Source organism: Acinonyx jubatus, chromosome B4, assembly GCF_027475565.1.
Source record: "Acinonyx jubatus isolate Ajub_Pintada_27869175 chromosome B4, VMU_Ajub_asm_v1.0, whole genome shotgun sequence".
NCBI lineage: Eukaryota > Metazoa > Chordata > Mammalia > Carnivora > Felidae > Acinonyx > Acinonyx jubatus.
This window is the reverse complement of record NC_069387.1, coordinates 28,457,568-28,477,572: the sequence shown is the minus strand read 5'-3', so window position 1 is coordinate 28,477,572 and position 20,005 is coordinate 28,457,568. Positions and strand designations below refer to the sequence as shown.

Below are 20,005 nucleotides of genomic sequence, written 5' to 3'. Positions count from 1 at the left end.
TTACACACTGTCCACAAGAGACTCACTTTAGATCTAATGACATGCACAGGCTGAAAGTGAAAGGATGGAAAAAAGATATTCTACACAAATGCTAACCAAAAGACAGCAGGGGTAGCATGCTTATATTAGACAAAATATAATTTCAGTCAAAAACTCACAAGAGACAAAGGACATTATATAATAAAGGGTCAATTCACCAGAAAGATATAATGAAAATGTATATATATATATATATCTCCACCTAACATCAGAGCTCCTAAATACAGGAAACAAACATTGACAGACTTGAAAGGAATAATAGCAACACAAAAATACTAGGAGCTTTCAATACCTCATTTTTAACAATGGATGGAAAAACCAGGCAGAAGGTAAATAACAAAACAGAGGACTTGAACAACAATACAAACCAATTGTAATAAAGAGACGTATGCAGAACAATCCATCCAGCAAAAGAATATACCTTCTCACATGTACATGGAACATTCCCCAGAATAGATTACATGTTAGGCCACAAAAGAAGTCTTAAAAACTTCAAGAAGGTGGAAATTATACAAAGTATGTTTTCTGAATACAAGGGAATAAAATGAGACATTAATAGTAGAAGGAAAATGGGAAGATTTACACATATTTGGAAATTTAACAGCACACTTTTAAACAACCAATGGGTTAAAGAATAAATCACAAGGAAAATTAATAATTAACATATATATTATATATGTAATACATATACATATTTATATATATAAATTATAACATCTAAAATATTTTTAGTGTTTCCTATTAAGGGTTACAATTTATATCTTTAACTTCTCACAATCTACCTTCAAATAGAATTTCACATAAATTTAAGAATCTGACAATAATTTATGTACATTTCTTTTTTCTCAATTTTTCCAGTATTAGTTATTCATTTTACATGTAAATATGTACTAAACACCAAAATTCATTTTTACTACTTTTTCTTTAAAGAATACAAAATAGGGGACACCTGGGTGGCTCAGTCAGTTAAGCATCCAACTCTTGATTTAGGCTCAGATCATGATCTCATGGTTGGTGAGATCAAGACCCACGTTGGGTTCGGTGCTGACAGTGCAGAGCCTGTTAGGGATATTCTCTCTCTCTCTCTCTCTCTCTCTCACTCTCTCTCCCCCTCAACTCCTCTCTGTCAAAATAAAGAAATAAACTTAAAAAAAAGAGTAAAAACTATTTACTCACATATTTACCATAGCCTGTGCTCTTCATTCCTTTTTGTTCATCCAAATTTTTATGTGGTTTCACTTCCCTCTGCCTGAAGGACTTCTTATGTGGTTTCATTTCCATCTGCCTGAAGGACTTTCACATATCTTGGTGTTGGTCATCTGGTGATGAATTCTTTCAACATTTATATGCCTCCAAATGTCTTTATTTACCTTCATCGTGAAAGATATTTTCACCAAGTAAAGAATTCTAGGTTGGCTATTTTTTAGTTTCATTACTTTTAGGATATTGCTTTATTCTTTTCTGGTTTGTATTGTTTCCAATGAGATGTTTGTGTACTTAATGTCGGTTTTCTCTGGCTGCTTTTAAGATTCTTTTTTCTCTTTATCAGTAGTTTTAAGCAATTTAATTATAAGGTCTTATAAAGTGCATCATGTTTCTTGTTCTTGGGCTTCATTGAGCTACATAGATCTTGTAGATATATACTTTTCATCACATACAGAAAATGTTTGGTCATTATTCTTTAAATAGTCTTTCTGCTTCCACTCTCCCATATCACATTCTCTTCTTCTGCGACTGTAATCACACGTATATTAGGTTGCTTGATATTGTCCCACAGCTCACTGAACTGAACTGTGTTCATTTTCATATCCAATCTCTCTTCTCTTTGTTTTTTATTTTGGATAGGGTTTTTTTTGTTTTGTCTTCAAATTCACTAATCTTTTCTTCTGTGGTGTCTGATCTGCTGCTAATCCCATCCGGTATAATTTTTTGTATTTTCCATATTTGGAAGTTTATATGGGTTATATCTTTTATATATCTCTTTGCAATGCTCCTTTAGAATATGCAGAATATTTATAATTACAGTTTTAATGTCCTTTTCTCCCACTTCTATCATGTGCTCCATATGTGAGTCTGCTTCTTTCTATTGATTGATTTTTCCTCTCACTGTGGGTTGTATTTCCCTGTTTCTTTTTATGTTTTAATTTTGTTTAAATGGGAGACTTTGTGGATTTTACATTGTTAGGTGCTGGATTTTTTTTTTTTTAGTTCTCTTAAATACTTTTGAGCTTTGCCCTGGGATGCAATCTAGTAAAACCTGAAACCGTCTGATCCTGTCAATGCTTACTTTTACACTTCCAAAACAGCCTTTACTCTAAAGCTAATTTGACTTTTCTCCTAAAGCAATACCCTTCTGAGCATTCTATTTAATGTCTAATAATTATGAGGTTTTCATTCTGGCTAGTGGGAACAATAACCATTCCCAACCCTGTTTGATCTCTGAAGATCATTCTGCCTTTTTCCTTCAGGTTTTCATTCTGGCTAGTGGGAACAATAACCATTCCCAACCCTGTTTGATCTCTGAAGATCATACTGCCTTTTTCCTTCAGGTGGTCTTTTCTCTAGCCTCAAGAAGTTTCCTCTCAGGTGTGTGCTGATCAATACTCAGCTGGAGACCTGAGAGGAACCCTCTGCAGTTCCCTCTAGTTCTCTTTCTATATAATTCTTTCTTCTCCAGTACTTCACCCTGCAAATTCTAACCACCTTCACCTCAATTCTGTCATTTCAACTCTCTTTCTTCACTCAGGCTCTGTTTCAGTTTATCCCTCTTTGAGCTATGGCCTGGAAAGTATAGAACAGTAAGCTGAGACAATGGTAGGGCTAACCTCATTTGTTTTCCTTCCCTTAGGGAACACTGTCCTGAGCTTTCTGTTGTCCAATATCTGTGAACCAATGTTTCATATACTTTGTCCAATTTCTTATTTGAGGTAAGAGGGTAAATCCGATTCTTGTTCCATCATGGTTGGAAGAAAAAAACCACTTGGTGCTTTTTGGTTCTACTAAATGACTTTACTGACAGTCTGACATCTAGTAATAAGACAAAGAGGCCTATAATGAGAGTAATACACAGTCAAATATCCACTGTGTATCACTGACATTTTGTATTATGTGCTGATAAAGAAATACTGCCCCCTTTAAGGTTTTTTAAAAGAATATTCTCTTCAGTTTTGTGTTTTTTCTCTCCCAACTTTTGATTTTGAAAAATGTGAACCCTTTTTTGGAGAATTTGAAAAAAATTGAAAAATGAAAATCCATAAGCTTTCACCTAGAATCAAAAATTAATATTCTACTGCATATCCTTTATCTCTGTAAATAAATTGAAAGTAAGTTTCACACCTAAATATTTATCCTTTATCTTTCAAGGAAAAGATATTCTCATACATAACCACAATAGTATTATTCTACCTAAGAAATTTAATAGAGGTTCCTGGGTGACTCAGTTAGTTAAGCATCCAACTTCAGCTCAGGTCATGATCTCATGATTCATGGGTTTGAGCCCTGTGTTGGGCTCTGTGCTGACAGCTCAGAGCCAAAGCCTGCTTGGTGTTCTGTGTCTCCCTCTCTCTCTGCCCCTCCCCAACTCGTGCTGTGTGTGTGTGTGTGTGTGTGTGTGCTTGTCTCCCTCAAAAACAAACATTAAAAAAATAAAAAAAAGAAATTTAATACCAATACAGTAATATTAGGTAATACATAGCCCATATTCGAATTTCTCTAATTATCCTTTTCTTTCCACAATCACAACCCAATCAAAAATTACTCACTGAATTTGGTAATTATAGTCTCATTAATCTCTTTTGTCTGAAACAATCCCCCTGCTATTTTCTGTTATTTATGATGTTGGCATTTTTGAGGAGCTCAGGCCTGCTATCCTGTTTAATTTCAATTTTTAAAGATTGTGATAATCTTAGTAAATTTTATGACAACTGGGAAAGAGAAACTCCTCATTATTCTAGAATTATATTCATCCTGTCACTTTGAAGACTGTGCTAAATTTTGAATATGAATAAAACTCATTTAAAGAACTAATACACTTGAAAGTTGCCCAGTGACTCAAATGTGCTATTATAGAATTTAGAAGTGGAAAATATCTCATAGTGCATTTCTCCCTGGCAAAGGGAAAAGCAATTGAGACATTTAGCTTCATTTTGTGTTGTCATGTTTGTTTTATAGTACTAGGGTTAAAAATGTGGCCCAACTTTTTCACAAGTACTATTCTTGGGTGATTGTTATAGAAAGTCAACTTTTTTCATCTATTCAGCAGCTGAACCTATTGTATACTCCCCCAAGTGAAATGGAAAAGGAAAATGCTCATTGATTTAGAACCCCAGAATATGCATGAGAGAAATAAATGCATATTTTCCCCTGATGAAAAGTATTTCACTTTACTTCCGGATATTTCAAAACTCACATCTGGTAGTCCACCCTGTTTTTCCACCAGATGGCAATAATCCATAATGGGTGAGCAGGACGAATGGAATGTACACAAGGGCGTGAGCGTTAAAGGGCTATGAGCTTGCAATGTGGTAATGTAGGAAAAATGATGAGTCCCAGGAGAAGAGGATAAATAATGAGTTGCTAAGTCTGGCATGCTAAAAGCTAACAACCACCATCATAAAAGGGATCGTATCATTCATCTTTAATTTATTAGTGCAAAATTTAAGAAGAAAACAAGTTGTGGCATTGTTATATTTTTTTGTTTGTTTTTAGAATCACATAGGAAAGAAAAGCTGATAGAGTGGAGAAGTTGTTGATTTTCAAGTAGAGTTTCTCAAATTCAGCACCAAAAAGACACTGTATATTCCTAACAGAAGTCACAAATTGAGGGATGCCTGGCTAGCTCAGTCAGTAGAGCGTGAGACTCTTGATCTTGAGGTTGTAAGTTTGAGCCCCACATTGGGTGTAGAGTTTACTTGAAATAGATAAATAACCTCATTTAAAAAAAAAGTCATAAGTTCAGAGCATTCGAAGAAAAGGGAGGGAGAAAGGAATCTGCAGGAGCTGCTCAGGAAACCTGGAGACCATTTCTCTTCCCCAGCACCATGGCTTGATGGGGAATCCTGCTGACACCTCACGAGTCTATCAAAATCTTTAACTGAATATTCCTTCTTGGTTTTGGTTTTAGGTGGTATCATACAAATCCAACCCAATGCTACACCATCTCATGCAAATAATTCCCAGTGTGTTATAGTGAAAAATTACTGTACAATTCTACACATTGGCAGGTTTCCTTTCAAAAGACTTTCCCCCACTGGATATCTGTCATTTTCTTCTCCTCTGGGTTCCTTTTTCTAAGTACTGAATATTCCTGTGATAAAGGCCAGGCTGCTCTTTTTGAAGACTAAATAGTACTAACTTTTATCATTGTTTTTACTATTTTCCTTTCTTTCATTTTGAAACATAACAATATAGAGTTCAAAGGAAACTGGAAAGAATCTAAATGAAGTTGTTTATTGGAACACAATCATACAAAATTTCTAAGGAAACTGTTAGGAACATTTTGCTGTTGGTGTTTTGAGAAATAGATCAATTATCTATTTAACGTAGGTAAAGATGGTATATAAAGAAAAAAGACCAAGATAACAGTGAGAAGAGATGAAATCCAGGGAATTCAGTTTTTTGTTTAGACAATGCTTTTTTAAAGGGGGCTATGATAAAAAGGTCTTATCCTTTTTTAAGTACATTTTTGTCTACATTATAAGTGATCAATATAAAAACATTAAGAATGAAGAAAAGTAAAGAGTTACCAATCTGAAGACAATTGCTATTAACATTTCAGTGTATTTTCTTCCACTGTTTTTTTCCGGAAATAAGTTTATTTTTGTCTTTTGAAAAAATCTGTTTTCATGATTGTTTCATATTTTTCATGAACTGATTTCTTACATTGCATGATAACGTATGTATTTTCCTATGTGATTAGAAACAATAAAAATATTTTATTTTTATTTTATTTAAAGGAATATTTAAAAATTTTTAATGTTCACTTATTTGTTTTAAAATTTTTTTTAACATTTTATTTATTTTTGAGAGACAGAGAGAGACAGACCATGATTGGGGGAGGGGCAGACAGAGAGGGAGACACAGAATCTGAAGCAGGCTCTAGGCTCTGAGCTGTCAGCACAGAGCCTGATGCAGGGCTCGAACGCACAAACCGTGAGATCATGACCTGAGCTGAAGTCAGACGCTTAACAGACAAAGCCATCCAGGCACCCCTAAAATAATTTTAATTGCTTCATAATGCTTCGGTAAGGATAAGCCATACTTTAATTAGCCTATTATTAGATATTTATTTAGTTTCTCCTTTTTGATTTAACAAATAGCACAGTGATAAACATGTTGGTGTATACAAAATATTTTCCATATTTAAACTTTCTTAGAAAGGATTCCCAAGAGTGAAATCACTAGTTCAACAATGATAAAATATTTTAATGCTTTAATTTTATTTGTATCACTGCCAATTTTCTTTTCAATAGAGCTAAGTCAGTTTACACAGCTAATCGCAGTGTGCAAGAATGCAGCTTTCACACTAATGTCGTTGCTGAGTATTATAAAAAACAAGCAACCAAACACTTTACTAAATGGCCTCTTACTAGTGCTTTAATTTGCATATCCTTGATTACTAGTGAGATGGAACCTTTTCCCACTGTTTGCTAAACAGCTGAATTTCCTCTTTTATTAATTGTTCATCCTTTGATCATCTTACGTCCCTTGTTCATCTCTTGGGGTCTCTGTAATCTCCGTTTACAAAGAGAACTAACAAGCACTATCTAGAGAAAGGCCTTCTGTATGCAACACTTTGGAATTCTTCCCCTTTTAAGTCTTTTCAGAGGCAGCATTGGAACTGCAATGTGAAGAGGAATCCAGGAAGGGCAGGAAAGATATATATTTCCTGTGATATATTTCCGTCTGCTGTACCAGTGAAATAGAAGTCCATGTTACCGTGGTGAAATCGCTCTCTTCTTTACTTAAGACGGTACTCACTCGAAAACTGCATTCTAATAAGTTTTGACCACTTTACAAATATCATGTTTATGTGTTATATAACACCAGAAATACACGTCATATAAGTCACTGTGGAGCCATGGTGGTTCCACAAAATGTTGCCATTCCAGGGTCTTTTAAAATAATTTACTTAGACAAAATTTAATTTAACTTAGCTTGGAACCAAGTTATTATCCTTTATTCTGCAGCCACTTCCTGGGAGGCTGGCACTTCATATATAATTTTTCTTTCTTTTTTTTTTTAATTTTTTTTTAGCGTTTATTTATTTTTGAGACAGACAGAGACAGAGCATGAACGGGGAAGGGGCAGAGAGAGAGGGAGACACAGAATCGGAAGCAGGCTCCAGGCTCTGAGCCATCAGCCCAGAGCCCGATGCGGGGTTCGAACTCATGGAGTGCGAGATCGTGACCTGAGCTGAAGTCGGACGCTTAACCGACTGAGCCACCCAGGCGCCCCTATAATTTTTTTTATATGGATACAACTAGAGCAAGTACTGAAAGGGGCATAAACACAGAGTCCTGTCTCTGAAGTGACAGTGGATGAGTTGAACTTTTCCCTGCATAGGTGACTATCCAGACCCAGGCTCTAAGAACATTCCTCCTCCTGGCAATGACAGGGCTTAAGACCAGTAAATAGGACTCTAATGCTGACAGCTACTTGAAACAGCCTAAATTCCCTATATGAAACACCCAGATAATCATAGTTCCTCTTATCCAACGGATATTTTAAAGATTACAAAAGAAAAATCTTTGAGGTTGAAAGGAATAGCATTAAGTATTACTATATTGCAGTAAATGTTATTTTAAAACCCAAGTCAAGACTCAAAAATGATCTCCTTTGTCAAGTATCTTGAGATCATAAAGAGAATCAAGGAATATTGGGAATGGACAGGGTCATGGAATCATCACAGCTAACTCTCTCCTTTGACAGAGGAAGAAACCAAGTCTCTGAGAGGTTTCAGCCAAGATGACACTTGAATAAAGTGACAATGCTAATTAAAGACAGAACTTGCATGCTAGTGTGGGGGTCCGGAGTTTCCTCCAGATATCTTTCTACCACCTCCCTCTTCATCTAATGGGTAGAAAGTTACTACGCATCATCTTTAATAGAAGTGTTTCAAGCTCCCTCTTTATTCTGAGAGCTAATTTTTTTAAGAGAGAGAGAGAGCATGTGTGCACGCGAGCGTGGGGGCAGGGGCGGAGAGAGAGAGAAAGAGAGAGAGAAAGAAAGAGAATCGCAAGCAGGCTCCATGCTGAGTGTGGAGCCACTGGATCCCATGACCCTGAGTCACAGGACCCAGTGGAACCACTGGATCATGATCTGAGTTGAACTCGAGTGTCTGATGCTCAACCTACTGAGCTACCCAGGTGTCCCCTAAGAGCTAAATTTCTGTTCACAGTAAAAATAATTACTTCAGGGGGACCCTGGCTGGTTCAGTGGGTAGAGCATGCAACTCTTGATCTCAGGATCATGAGTTCAAGCCCCACGCTGGGCGTGGAGACTACTTTAAAAACAAAAAACAAACAAACAAAAAACCAAGTGCTTCAAATAGGCTAAAATATGTATATAAAGTTCTCTGACAAAAGACTGTAAGTTTATTTAAAGATAAAATATTTTATGTCTAAAAGCTTAAGAAATAGGCATCAAAGAGCAGGTTTTAATCAAACTGAAGCATCTTTTTAGCTTGTGTGCTGCTGTAAACACAAGAGGACAAAGGTCACTGAAATGAAGTGGAACCAGTTTGACAGAGAGCATTCAATCTGGTTTCAACAGTTTGATTAATATCAGAAGAAATAAATTTGTTACACTAAGGAAGAGGGCTCTGGAATCCTTGTGATTTAAGAGGCTACACCCCTCTTTTCAGCTGATCAGTTAAGTGAATGTGTTAACTCTCTATGGAAATAATGCAGGTTGCAATGGGGAAATTGCATATCAGTACATCAGAGAAGCGTCTTCATCAAACACTGGGAAAACAGGCAAGTTGATTTATTTGTGTGAAGCTAAGGGGAATTGTATTAGTAGATACTTTTTTTTTTTTACACTTTATTTATTTTTGAGACACAGAGAAGAGTGACCAGGGGAAGGGCAGAGAGAGAGAGGGAGAGAGAATGTCAAGCAGGTCCCGCACTGTCAGTACAGAGCCTGATGTGGGGCTCGAACTCACAAACCATGAGATATGACCTGAGCTGAAACCAAGAGTCAGACAGACGCTCAACCAACTGAGCCATCCAGGCGCCCCTGTATTAGTAGATACATCTAATGATCCAGAGTTCAAACTTGTAAGTGTTGCTCATGAAGCTACATGCTTAGATAGAGAGGAGACAAACTGTAAAATCAAGAGAGAGAGTATCTTCCCCTCCCCCCAATTTCTTTAAATATTAAAGAACTTTTGCTTTCTTTTATATATTTTCCCCCAACTTAAGTAGGATTTAATATATATTTAGATACACAAGAATCTGTCTTTTTTCATTACGTGCATGCACATAAACACACACACATGAAATAGTATGAGTTAATCAAATGAAAAACACAGTAAGAAAGTTCTACGTGGCCAGAACTTTTTTCTAAAAGACAGAGAGAGAGAGAGAGAGAGAGGGAGGGAGGGAGAGTGAGCATGAGCCGGGAAGGGGCAGGAGGAGAGGGAGACAGAATCTTAAGCAGGTTCCACGCCCAGTACAGATCCTGCCGTGGGACCTCTGTCTCACAACCATGAGATTATGACCTGAACCAAAATCAAGAGTTACACACATAAACGACTGAGCCACCAAGGAGCCCCTCTTTTCTTGCTTTCGAACAAAACTGATAAGGCAGCAAAAAGAACTGTTTTACTTTCTCACTGGCCTTGCACCCAAAAGAAAGTGAAGAATATGTTTTGAATTGCCTAAAAACAAAAGGAAGAGACATAAAGGCTGCACATGAGCACAAAGTGAAAATGTCTCAAAATCCATGAAAATAGATGACAGAAATATTTAAGGAAACCAACACCTTGCTCTTGTGGAAACTGTCACAGATCATGTAGTGGCTGCATTTTACATCTTCTATGCTGAGTGAGAACATTGGTATTTTCGTGACTCACAAGGACAGGGGTGTGCTGCCTGCTGAATCACCCACCCTCCTCTCTTCCTGGGGTGCCTGAATGTTCCAAGACACTAATGGAGGATTAAATCGTGGTTACCATGACAGCTACTTAAATGCAGTCATGATACTATCAACAGATGTAGTACAGTGTTCCCTGAAAATTGAAATTTTATTTTACCCCCTTCAAAAACTTCAATAATTTTAATCATTGAAGTTCTTTAATAACTATGCAAAGTTGGTCTAAAGAATTAGTAGTATTTTTCTTAACTAGATAGATTGCTATATTAAGATATAAGTCATCTCTTAAAATTTATTTCATCTAGTGAACACTGATTGATAAATGATGTTGCCTATTGTATTTTTAGAAATTAAAATAATATTAAAGTAGAAATAAGAATGCAGTTTTATCAATTTTTTTGAAGTCTAGAAACTCAAATTTACAAAAACAAATCTGAATACTTTAAGCATTAGCCAGCATCTTGTGGTAACGGGCTGTTTTTTTATGTGTGCCAGCAGTTTATGCAAACTGTAACATGTAAAAACCTGCCTGTGGAGGGTTTGTATGTGGTAGGCTGATGTTCTGTCCCTCTCTTCCCTCGGTTCCAATGATTAGATAATCAGCAGGAGATTTTTATGTATATTTTAAAAATCTTACTTTCGGGGAAGTTTAAAATATCTTTTGGGATTACTGTGAAGCCTCAACTACTGAGGAGCACTTAGACTCATTAAAATGAACAGCAGGAAAAGTTCAATGACCTTGAGGGTTCTTGAAATGCCTTTACTAAATGTTTTCAAAACTCGGCTCAAGCATTTGCTGCTGCTTTTCTGATAGAGTGTTTTTCTCCTTCCATTTCACCTGCCCTCAGGGTATTGGTTATTCTTTTTTTGCTGGAGTGTCACTAGGAATCCTTCTAATTTCAGTGGGACAAATTATCCAAATTATCAAAGGCTAAACTGTTCTTCAGGCACATGTTTAATCAAATGTGTCAGTCAGGGACCTATCAGGAAAAGGTCCACTTAAATGAATTTAATGGAAGTTAATTTAATGATGGCACTATTCACAGAGGTGTGGGTAGGGTTAAAGGAACCAACAAGAGGGTGGTGAGGCACTCAGAGATTAGTACAACCAGGAGTCATTCCACCATCCAGACCTCTAGGTGGAGGAGGAAAGCCCAATTAATGCTCCAGTGCCTGTACAGAGCAGGAACTGTGAGAGAAGAGTTCTTAAAGGGAGTCGCATGTGCAGAGGTGAGCAGCTTCCCCACCACCAGAATCTTGGAAAGACAGGGCATGGAGAGGAATAAATACCCTGGCCCTTTCTCTCGTTCCACCTTCTATCTTCTGTCACTGCCTCCCAACCAAAAACCAACAGGGCAAGGGAGCCTGGTTTTGATACAATTCCAAGGGATTGGCCTCCAGGGCAAAACACAGGACACCAAGGGGTGGAGAATGAATCCAGGGATGGTGGTTGGGTATGGAGAATAACCAGTCTATTAAACCTAGAATTTCGGATTGAGTAAATTTTGTGCATGAATTCTGTTCCGAGCTCTGCTTTAAAAAAAAAGAAATTTCTTGGTTCTTGGCTATTTGGGTAGTCTATATTGCCAGATATCTGATTTATAATTAATCCAACTTACGGTTTTGTAGTCACATCATCACATTTGGATTCATACTGGGAAATGATAAAGTTATACTTCATGGAGCAATAAAGATGACAATATGCATTTTAATATTCTAATATTTTTAACATAATTCTGGCCACACAAAAACAAACGTTTCTTCTTAAGTATGGGACAGAGAAAATCCTCCAGGATTGACTCTTCAAACCATTATTATACACAACTATAAGACTGAATTGGTAGACATACACTGAAAGCAATGCAAATTTCACATGCTCACCTAAAGGAGTATAGGGCCCCCGCTACCATGGAGTTGGAGAATTCATCTAGCATCTTTCGGAAAATATGATTATGATGGTTAGTTCCATCTTGCGTATGTATTTAGAAAATTTCACAAACTCACACTTAGGGCTGTTATTGAAAATAGAAGAGAAGTTATTGTTGCTCGGTTCCCAGAATTTCCCTGGTGGGGTTAATCTCCAACTACCCACTGTACACATCCTTTACTAATTTCCCTCTTCTCTGCCTCCTTTCCTCACTCCCCTGTTTCTTCCATCCCCTCCCAAATAAACTATCTGCACTTTAATCCTTGCCTCAAGGTCAGTTTCTGGAGGAACCTAAACTAAGAAAAGTATATTTTCATCCCTTGCCTGTGTAAATCTGTAAAGGTCTAATTTCCACAATTTTATAACAAATTACTCTTTTACAAAGAGTTGAAAAACTCCACAGAACTTCAACTTTATCATTTACTGACCCCCTACCAAATGCCAAGTTTGGGGCTATCTTCTTTAATCCTTCCATCCAATCATATGGATTTCAGTAATGTGATTTGTTTGGGTGTTTTATCTACTGTACCAAATTGTATAAACATACATAAAGTTTTATCTACAAATTTACTTATTGCCAGATACTCGGTACAACCGCCAGTACAATGTTGACTCAAGGTGGTGAAAGCAGATATTTTTGCCTTATTCCCAAAGTTAGAGAAGTATCTCCACTTTTAAATCAAGAAATATTATTTCTATATTACCTGTGTTTCACACTGAAACATTGTACTACTGCTTAATTATGACAAATACTAAAGGTTTTCATGTAGTGTAAATAGACTTCAATAATGAGTTATTGGTCATTGCTTTTTATTAATCTTAAGGTAATTTCTTAGTGCCTATATCTGAGTTATAAAGTTTCAATGGCTGCATATATAATTTAAAGGATATAAGCAGAAGAAATTAAAATATACCTTTAATTATTGATTGGCTGATTACATAGTTTAAATGTTAAAGTCAATTACTAATTTTCTGGTGTTAGGTAGCCCTGGCTATACAATTTTGGAAATATTTCGAGGTGGCAGTTTGCCTTTTAGTCCTAATTACTTATGCCTGAATTTGTCTCTAACAAAAAGTGTGAAAACACTTATATGTAAGTTTATATTATGAAAACTGAGATTTCATAAGAATATATTAACAAAGCCCTTAAAATCCTCAAGGAGATGGTGTTTTGTAAACTTGAATGCTACTGTAGTCTATGATTATAATTCTTTTTGAAATTTCTGGAAATTAAGTCTAGGAATAAATATAATAAAATTCTGAAACACAGTAGGCAAAGTAATTTCCAGGGCACCTAGGTAATCTTTGGAAAAGAGAAGGTAGTTGACATTACAAAGTGGGCAAACTAACAGATATACACAGAAACACATGCTTTCAGTGTTTTTTTCCCAAATATTTTTTTCTTAATTTTAATTAAGAGATGAATAAATGATCCACAAAATTCTAATTTTATTACTTATTCAGAGGATCCAAGTCATTAAAACGTGTCCAAATAAGGCTCTATTTCAAGAAAAATAAAGTTCTTTTGAAAATACACATATATTTGATATGATGTAACCATACTTCAAAGTAAGTATAGTACCTGGGTCTTAAATTATTTCAGTAAGGTACAGTTATTGTTCAATCAAAACTTAATGAAAATAATTTATTTTTAAAAAAGTTTACCTTATAGGGGTGCCTGGGTGGCTCAGTCGGTTGAGTATCAGACTTTGGCTCAGGTCATGATCTCACAGTTTGTGAGTTCGAACCCTATTATCGGGCTCTGTGTTGACAACTCGGAGCCTGGAGCCTGGAGCCTGCTTTGGATTCTTGTCTCCCTCTCTCTCTCTCTGCCCCTCCCCAGCTCGTGCTCTTTCTCTCACTCTCTCTCAAAAATAAATAAATTAATTAATTAAAAAAAATGTTTACCTTATTTATGTACTAGTTTACCTGATAGGCTTATTTGATTAGGTAAACTTTGATAAAATAGGTGAAGCCTGACTGTTTTAATAACAAAATAAAGATAACAGAAAAAAATTAAATATTTTAATTTAAATTTTTGAGTAGTTAAACCACTCACATGGTTTGAATATCAAAAAGTTTAGATACAAAAAAAAGTTCAGATATGAATACAGTGAAGGATCTTTCTCAGACCTTCCATCCACAGATTTCTTATCCATCAACAGTTAGTTTGTCCTAGTTTAATGCACATACAAGGAAATAGATTATTTTGCACCATTTTCCTGCTTTTTTTCATTTAACAAAAAAACTTGGAGACTGTGATATTAAAACATAAGGAATTTTGTCTTTTCTTTGTTAACAGCCATGCAGTGTTTGCATGTATGGATTTATCATAATTTAATTAGTTATTCCCAATCATTTGCTATTCTCAACATTATAAGAAATACCTTATCATTTCTCATGTATAGAAATACATCTGCAGGATAAATCCCTAGAAGTGAATTGGAGTTCAGAATATGTATGCATTTGTAATTTTGATAGGGACTGCCAAATTCCTGTTTCTCTAGAACCTAGCCAAAGCAGGGATGCCAGATATAATTTTATGCCTTTTCATTTAGAAATACAAAATGAAAAGTCGGTTACCTATTACAGAATTAGAAAGCAGGGCATATTCAGCAATTTACAGAGTACATTTCAACAGAAATCTATTGTGCATCTATCACATGCCAAGTACTTTCAGGCACTTTAGATACACACACACACACACACACCCCAAACTCAAATCTCTGCCTTTGTGGAGCTTACATTTGAAATCTACATTTTGGAACTTCATGCTACCTCATTAGAAGTCAGTTAAATGTCAATATCCTGAAAGTGATCTGTTGAGATCCTGAGCACAGGAGCCAGACATATGCTGCTAGTCTTATTTAAAAACTAACAGGAGGCACTGTTGCAAATGATTTCATAGCTCTCCATCAGGCCCTTCTCAAACAACACACTTGAGTGAGAGCTCTTTTTATCTGACTCCATCTGCTGTTGGTAGTGATCAGCATACTGTGGGCATTGTGGTATCATCTGAGATTATGTTGTGAAATAGGAAGTAGAAGTTACAGGCAGATCAGCAAGTACGCAAACTGTTCAGTTTTCTCTTGCTGAAACCAAGGGTGCCCAGTTCAGGTTTGGGGAGTAGGGAAGATAAAGTTATCAGCACATTCCCATCAGGGCACAGTTTACTTTTTGTAGCCTGTCCTTGTTTTGGTTCTAGAAAGAGATCACAAGGGATTCTATGGAAAAGTTTCGGAAGCATACAGCAGCAACACTCTGTATGCTGAATAAGTGCATGGAAAAGAGAACATGTTAGAAACTGAGGGAGACAGGAAAAACCATTAGTGTCAAGGAAGGGGTAGTGGAAAGTGCAATGATAGAGACAGTCTCTGGCTTCTTTAGAAAGTGTCTTTCCTTTCTAAAATGAAAATATTTTAAAACTGTAGTGCCGCCCACCCATTAAATTTAATAAGAAGGTGGAAAACTATGGCTGTTAAAATCTTGTCAATAACCCAGTGGGTTCTCTGTAGTCATTAAAGAACAAATGGGAATTCAGCTTATGATAAGGAAGCCAGACACAGTGGCATCTTCAAGTATGAGGTGAAGAACAGAAAAGGGCCAGTTCCCGAGAGTGACTTTCCAACCATATCCTCCCACTTTTTTTTTTTTTTTTAATTCTGGTATCGTTAAAATTTAATCCCGGCACCATAATAGACACAACAATTGGTTACTGAATGAGTGGTTCCTTATGACCTAATAATGCTGATCAGTTTTCCTCACAGTCATTAAATTTAGGGCTAGAAGAAGGAGACTTTGAGTTCAGTGAACACAGTCCTTTGACAGCTGAGGTCGAGAAGTGTGAAGGGACAGTGGTAGAAGCTAGGTGTCTTTTCCAGATTCTCTGTCGAGTACAACTCCTGCCATAGGATCACCATGAAAAACCTTTAGTGCCTCTGACTTCTGGATTCTGTGCTGCCAAAGTGCAAACGCTGCAAACAGTGATGACTTTGGCCAATGACACTGTGGCCCCGGGGCTTGCACACAGCTGGCCCCATGGACAGCCATTGGGCTGCTTCAGCATTCAGCTGAATGCTGAACGAGGGGTCATGCTGCTTTGCAGCAGCCTGACCACACGGAGCGGCCGTTCTCGGGTCCCCAGGGCCCTCTTCAGCCCTGAGTGTGTGTGCACAGCTGGTGCAGCAATCTGCCCTGGTGGCCCCAGCGAAGGACAGCTCCTCATGGACCCAGTAAATGGACTCACTGTCTCCAGTGTTCCATTTCGTCCCCAGGAGGTAGCTGGTGGCACTTTTTCCGAGTCTCCCCGAGGGATTTCCGGGGCGGTGGACGACTGACTTAAGCCTGGCAGCAGCTCCCAGCAGGCCAGTGGGCCGAGAAAGGGAGCGGGCAGGGCCCACCGCCCCGCTGTCTTTCCCGGGGCTCCATTCCTGTCACCCTAGTGCTCGCTCCGTTTCCCGTTCGCCCTTCCCTCGTTTTCTCCCGAGCGTTTTCTCTCAACGTTTCCCACTTCATGTTTACAAAGTGCTTACGCCCACTTGGCAGGCAACAACCTCGCCAGCCCGAGTCCCTCAGCCAGTCCCTCGGACCGCCCCCCTCCTCCCGGATCCACCTCAGCCGATTCACCCGGCGCCCGCCCGGGTCGTCACGTGAGCACCGCCCCGCCCCCTGCCATCACGTGAGCCGCCAGCCCCGCCCCGCCCCCGCGCCGGCGCGCTCCGACGTGCCCTGGAACTTACCCTCCCTCGGAGACCAGCCTGCGGGGACAGGCTGGCCGCGGCCGCCGCGGTGTGAGCGCCCTTCGGGCTCGCCTAGGCGTCCTGCAGACCCCGTGCTAGTACAAGAGGGAGCTGCTTCCCGCGAGGCCGCCGTCCTCTCGGTAAGGTGGGGGGCACAGGTTCCCGCGGACGGAGGGCAGGTTGGTGAGGTGCTGCACAAAGGCGTCCGCGGCCGGGGCTGTGCCCGCCGAGGGCGGCGGAGTTAGGGGGAGGTGTGTGCGGGAGGCGCGTCGGCGCCGAGGTGAGCGCGAGGTGCGGTCGGGAGCGTCGCGGAGGGGGCGCGGCGCGGGGCGCGAGGTTGGCGCGGGGGCAGGGGGGCCGTGGCCAGCCCATTGGCTGACGTGGGCGAGAGGGTTTAAATGGCTCTAAAGTTGTGGCTCCTCTGCCCCCCGGGTTTCCTGACTTCCTGTGTGAGGGCAGCGCCCGCCCGCCCCGCCCCTAGGAAGGAGGGCGTCGGGGTGTGTGTGTGTGTGTGTCTGTGTGTGTAAGAGGCAGGCTGGTGCCGCCCTCCTTCCTCGCCTTCTGCAGCTGCGTGTGCCCGCTCTCTAATTGCTGTGGGGGGTGCAAACCTCCGCCCATCCAGGCAGCCCACCTGGGGCCTCCCCTGGACTGCTGACCTTAAACTGGGCACTTTGGTCTCCGCAGAGGTGCTTTAGAGGTGCTCCGCCCCTGTTGAATGGACACTTGCTACTCTAGCTCTTCTGGGAGCAATCTCCTCAAAGTCCTTGAATTAAAAAAAAAAAAAAAATGCTCCTTATGAGCGTGCTGCCCTCCTGCCGTTTCAACGCAGTTGATTGTCTTCCAAGAATGGCTGTCCTTTAAGTGTTGGATCTTAAGTTACCGCAGACCCTCTGAGAAGAAATGTCCGCAGGGTCAGCATTACAGAAAAACTCAACGGCCTTCAGTTTTAGAGGCTTGCGATGTTTTCCTTTGACTGCAGCAGCGGTTATAAATGCATTTGCAAAGGCTAAAGCAAAATGTTTAAAGCATACCTTTAGGAAAGTTCTAATGCCGTTCCAAGTGAAGTGTTTATTATGGGTAAAGGCACCTAACGCTCGAATTGTTTTATGGTTAATTATGACCTATGAGCAGATTTTATTGAGCATTTATGCACATATTCCAAAGGGGAGGAAATGTGGAGGAAGGAGCAGCAAGCGAGGAGTCCCTCGGCTTCTGGTTCAGATTCTGCCACCCCTTCTGAAGGTGAGACCTCGGAAGACTGTGTTACAGTGGAAGGTTGTTAAAAAGTATCTAGCCCCTGGCCACGCCTGTTTCCTACTGAAAAGTTGGGAAATGGTGGCCTAGAGCTGTTATTTATTTGTCCATATCCAGTGTTCCTTCCCTGGTCTGTAGAAGGGTGTGTTACAGAATGGGTCATCTTTCTGTACATTTTCTTGTCTGAGTAGACATTCTGGCTGCTGGTGCTAGTATTTTTCTCTTTTTCTCTGTTTTGAAATGGCTTGGAAAGGTTTCAAAATAGGGATTTGGGAGCCCAGAGAAGTGCCTAAAAGCAGGCTGTGAAATTTTAACCCTGAGCAGTGCACCGTGAAGAGCCAGACAAGCCCGATGCACATGTGGGACCCGCGGTTGCATGTAGCTCCGTGGCTCTGGAGGGGTTTGTGCTTGGGGGAAAAAATGAAGTGTGATGAACAGATTATGTGTTTGTGTATGTGTATGTCCAGGATTTGTTGATAGGATTCTGTTCAACTTTATCCACCATAAAAGTTGGAAAAGATTGCTAACGCACTAATTCTTGATACAATGCCATTTGTAAAGGTTATTCATATATAGACAATAACTTACATATTTTTATTTTTTACTTACTGTACTAGTTGTGAGGCACAAGTGAAAACGTGTACTATAAATGCTGTAGAAAAACAGCGTATTATTTGCAGTTAATCACTTGGTTTTCATTTCATTAATTAGAAAGTATCTGTTGGGTGCTTTTTTTTTTGTAAATAGGTGGATAGACAGTGGGCTTTACAAACTTAAGTACTTGAAGTTATGAAGTTGACATTCCTGAGAAAAAGAGCGTAATAAAATGTTTAAATTGATTGAAATAAAGCAGTGAATATAGTGAGGTATAAGTGGTAGTACCAATATTTTGCTTATCTGAGAAAATTGGTACTAAGAAAAGGTAACTTAAGGTGAATCTGGCCCAAATGGGCATTACAGTTTTCTAATAGTGGGAGAGAAAAGTGAAATTAAACTTTTATTTTATCTCATATTTAACATTTTTAGTTTTAATTGCAAATATGCAGTGTTTTGTGGATTGAATCATACCTGAAAAGGTATGATTATCACATACCATCATTTTACTTCAAATCATGCTTTTCAAATCTCTCTCTTTTGAGGAACCCATTGGGCCACTATCTTTGTGGTTTTTCTTTTCTTCTGTTGTTAACTGGTCTAAGTATGATACATCCTCAATTGTGGACGGCTTTGCTGTGATTCAGCCATTTTCCATTTACTTTCATTGACTTAAATATTTTGCAGTTTCAGTTTGCAGTTCATTAGCTTTTTATTTGAACCAAACTGCCAAATGCTGACATCTCTAAGCACCCCTCCCTTGTTGATAATTAGTGTTTCTCAAACTTTAATGTGCATGGGGATCACCTGAACTTCTAACAATCCCCCAGGTGATAGATACCCTTGCTGCTCTTCTACCCAGGCCACACAAACTATTGTCCAAAAGAAATGTAATACCAGTCACCTGTGTATTTAATGTAATGTAATTTTTTATGTAAGTAATCTCTACACCCAACATGGGTCTTGAACTCACAACCACGAGATCAAAAGTTTCATGCTGCTGCAGCTGAGCCAGCCAGTCGGGCGCACCTCACCTATGTAATTTTAAAGCTTTTAGTAGTCACATGATAAAAAGTTAAAAAAAAGGGGAGAACCCAAGTGAAATAAATTTTACCATATCATGTAATCCACATGATTCTTTTATTCAGACTAAGTGTTCAAATCCTATGTGTATTTTACACATCCAGCACATCTCAATTTAGATTAGCCACACTTAAAGTGCTCAGTAGCCACATTTGGCTAGTGGCTCCTGCATTGGACATCACTTCTGGAGTCTAGAACCTAGACCACTGCTCTTCTAAGTGTATTTTTACATTAGCCCCATCAGCATCCTTTGGGAACTTGATAGGAATGCAGA

At 38.9% G+C, this 20,005-nt stretch overlaps 1 protein-coding gene across 4 annotated transcripts in view; it reads left to right on the top strand.

The window, feature by feature from the left end:
- The first annotated feature begins 16,767 nt into the window (after positions 1 to 16,767).
- Positions 16,768 to 20,005, top strand: part of ARHGAP12 (Rho GTPase activating protein 12) — a 118,846-nt gene continuing 115,608 nt past the window's right edge. For 3 of the 4 annotated variants that reach the window (XM_053225486.1, XM_027073756.2, XM_027073755.2), the window contains exon 1: positions 16,769 to 16,940. The gene's annotated coding sequence lies outside the window, so the exon portion shown is untranslated. Of the gene's footprint in view, positions 16,941 to 20,005 lie in introns of all 4 variants that reach the window. The other variant, XM_053225485.1, reaches the window with a different exon arrangement.